Genomic DNA, 4,292 nt, shown 5'->3' with positions numbered 1-4,292 from the left:
GCGCCCTCTACTTTTTGCTGCAGTTTACGCTGGCTGCTACGGGCTTCTAGGCAAGATATTCTTTACTAAGCATCAAAACACATGATTTTTGTCAAGTGTGTTGTTTTAACCTTCAACAAGGACCTGCCATAGTCAAACTCGATTCAACTAAAGTTGGAGAAACAGACACCGCTAGGCACCTGTGTGTGAAGCACGTCGGTGGAACCAGTCTCATGAACGCGGTCATGTAATGTCGGTCCGGGTCGCTTCATCCAATAATACCGCCGAATCAAAGTAAGATGTTGGTGGTAAGAAGTATGACTATTATCGCCCACAACTGTTTGTGTTCTACTCGTGCATATATCATCTACACATAGAGTTGGCTCAGATGCCACTGTTGGGGGAAAATTCCTACGATCACACAAGATCTCACTAGGAGATGCATAGAAATGAGAGGGGAGAGTGTGTCCACGTACCCTCGTAGACCGAAAGAAGAAGCGTTTAGTAACTCGGTTGATGTAGTCGAACATCTTCACGATACAACCAATCCATGTACCGAACGTACGACACTTCCGTGTTCAGCACACGTTCAGCCCGATGACGTCCCTCGAGCTCTTGATCTAGTTGAGGATGAGGGAGAGTTCCGTCAGGACGATGTCATGGCGACGGTGATGATGAAGTTACCGATGTAGGGTTTCACCTAAGCACTACGACGATATGACTGAGGTGTTAAACTGTGAAGGGGGGCACCACACACGACTAAGAGATTGTCTGTTGTCACTTTGGGGTGCCCCCTTCCCATGTCTATAAAGGAGGGGGAGAGACCGACGGCCAGTAGGGGCGTGCCGTAGGGGGAGTCCTACTTGGACTCCTAGTCCAAGTAGGATTCACCCCCCCTTTTCCTTTCTTCCACCGGAGGGAATAGGAAGGAGAGTGAGAGGGAAATGGAAGGGGGGCGTGACCCCTCCTCCTTGTCCTATTCGGACTCCCAAGGAGGGGGGCGCGCGACCACCCCCCGCGGGCTTCCCTCTCTCTCCCTTAGGCCCATGTTGGCCCAATACTTCCCCGGGGGGTTTCGGAAAAATACCCGAATCACTCGGAACCATTCTGATGTCCAAATATAACCTTCCAATATTTGAATCTTTACCTCTCGACCATTTCGAGACTCCTCGTCATATGTGTGATCTCATCCGGGACTCCGAACAAACTTTGGTCATCAAATCACATAACTCATAATACAAATCGTCATCGAACGTTAAGCGTGCGGACCCTTTGGGTTCGAGAACTATGTAGACATGAACGATACATATCTCCGGTCAATAGACAATGGCAGAAACTGGATGCTCATATTGGCTCCTACATGTTCTACGAAGATCTTTATCGGTCAAACCGCATAACAACATACATCATTCCATTTGTCATTGGTATGTTACTTTCCCGAGATTCGATCGTCTGTATCATCATACCTAGTTCAATCTCGTTAACGGAAAGTCTCTTTACTCGTTCCGTAATGCATCATCCCATAACTAACTCATTAGTCACATTGCTTGCAAGGCTTATAGTGAAGTGCATTACCGAGAGGGCCCGGAGATACCTCTCCGATACTCGGAGTGACAAATCCTAATCTCGATCGATGCCAACTCAACAAACACCATTGGAGACACCTATAGAGCATCTTTATAATCATGCAGTTATGTTGTGACGTTTGATAGCACACAAAGTGTTCCTCCGGTATTCGGGAGTTGCATAATCTCATACTCAGAGGAATATGTATAAAACTAAACGATCATAATGCCAAGCTAACGGATGGGTCTTGTTCATAGAATTATTCTCTAATGATGTGATCTCGTTCATCAAATGACAACACACGTCTATTGTCAGGAAACTTAACCATCTTTGATTAACGAGCTAGTCAAGTAGAGGCATACTAGGGACACTCTGTTTGTCTATGTATTCACACATGTACCAAGTTTCCAGTTATACAATTCTTGCATGAATAACAAACATTTATCATGATATAAGGAAATATAAATAACAACTTTATTATTTCCTCTAGGGCATATTTTCTTCAATCTTGCACGGTCACGATAGCCAGGCATGTTAGAGGATAGTTTGCAGTTATGTTGGCAGCAACATCGGTACCAAGGGCGGGGGACAAATAGAACCATTTTTCTACTAGTTAAGATGAGGCATACCAATAGGCAAAGTTCTCGTCCACCGGTGGTTACCGGAATGTTAATAACAATAGTAAAAGGGTCTTCCCGACAGAGTGGTACACCAGGGTGTTTACGTAAGCAGGGAATTATTACTTGTTAGATCATATAGATCAAAACAAGGGTTAAACAGACCAACTGAATGGACATTGTGATTAATAGATTAATCTGACAATGGAAAGGAAAATGTGATTATACCCAAGTATAAGGAGTATATGTTTCTCAAGGACAAATAAAGCATGATATACATGGAAGGACAACAAATACATATCCATTTAGATAATGGGGCAAGGAGAATCATGATGTTTACCCATACAACAGTGGTTGGATAATTGATCAAGAAATAATTAGCATTTCGCTTCCAATGTTCTTTTTGATGATCGAAATACCACAGTCATGCTTCAAGTTGGAGTTTGGATACACAAAGGGTTGATCAGGATCAGCGTCTAGAATAAGTCTTACAATTTCCTCATGGTAGAACGGATAACATTGCTAAACAAGATACTATGGCAATAGGTCCTTCGAGCAGGCGTGCTAGACATGACATCACCTTATTGGGTTACATAGAGATCAAAGTTATAATTCTTAGAAAATGTTCCAACCATCACATCTAACCAAGTTTTAGATCTGATTAGTGTCGGGATACCTGAGACTCAGGATGTCTGATAAGAAAAGGGTGGAACAAAAATTGATGCGAAGATGTTGCAAGATTCTTGGGAAATGTAATATGGAAGCAAGATCCAAAACAAGAGTTCATCATTAACCATGGAGGAGATGAGGAGTGTCGCTGATGGGCATTAGCGACAACTCATCGAGATTTCCAAAAAGATGGATTTCCACAATTATGTGATAAGGTAGTAGCATTGTGCATACCAAAGTATATAATGAGGTATGTTTGAGGAGAACATCCACCATTAAGCATTAATCAAAAGTGCACCTGGAATTATGGACTAAGTAGCACGATCAATGTTAGAATGATGATTCAATAACCAACAAACTGGGAATGTAACTAATGACCATTAACTTCAAAGCAATAGGGTTGCTAGAAGTTTTGAATTTGCACATCATAGTTCATTTGTTGGTATTCCGATTAGAAACAACACGGGGACCACGAAATGAATGGTGATGGCAAGAAACATCGCTATATCAAGAATTCATAAGAGGTGGTGAGATTCTCATGAAATTCTTGACATAAAAGATGGTAATACTCCAAGGTAGAACATAACATCAGCTGGATAGCAAGCAACTCAAGGTACAACACAGAACTTGAATGCGTTTGCATCAGACGAAAGGCAAGGATGTTGTCGAGGACAACACAAATTATCAAGGGACAAGGATGGTACTTTTCATCATGAATTCGACTGACCTATCGGAAGAAGTCAAAATGTTGCAATGTTCATGACACATTTTGTCGAGAGTTTTCATGAAGATGTAATTGATCAGTAAGATGATCAAAGCAGATGTAATGGTAAAGCTAAAAGTCAATGGAACCGCGGATGTGACACAAGCTCAGATTCCATCATGTAGTGTAAGAAAAATGATACAATTGATGAAAGTTTATCACGAGCTAAGCTCATTGTCAGAAATGTGCACCGGGAACAAGGACCGGGTAGCACAGTTAAAATTAGCATGAAAATGATGTAGCCGATCCGGCTAGGAATGGCGTCATGGAGCATTAAACTTCCCAGCAACAAAGTACTAGGAGTACTAAATCATAATGCGAATTCGAGTCACTTGTCAGAGTTCTGAGTGACGGGCAATGCAAACCTGCGAAGTGGCTAAAACGATGAGAAGTATTATTCCAATAAGAATTCATAAGATGTAGTGCAATGGCACAATATCCTCGAGATTCCAGAGGGTAATACTCGAAGATAGAACAAAATAGAAGATGAACTTGGTCATCTATCTGTGGCTGACAGATGCTTTAACCTTGTCAAAAAATGGACGAGGCACGGGGATGGAGTTCAAATGAGGTCAACATGTTCAGGACCATAACTGCATGGAATCAAGTTAAGGAAACTTGTAAGGATTATACAAATGAATAAATATTTTGCAAGAAGCTTCCATAATGGTCTACAACATTTCCATGGGCATGAACAC

This window comes from Triticum aestivum, chromosome 7A, assembly GCF_018294505.1.
Source record: "Triticum aestivum cultivar Chinese Spring chromosome 7A, IWGSC CS RefSeq v2.1, whole genome shotgun sequence".
Taxonomy (NCBI): Eukaryota; Viridiplantae; Streptophyta; class Magnoliopsida; order Poales; family Poaceae; genus Triticum; species Triticum aestivum.
This window is presented reverse-complemented; position numbering follows the sequence as displayed.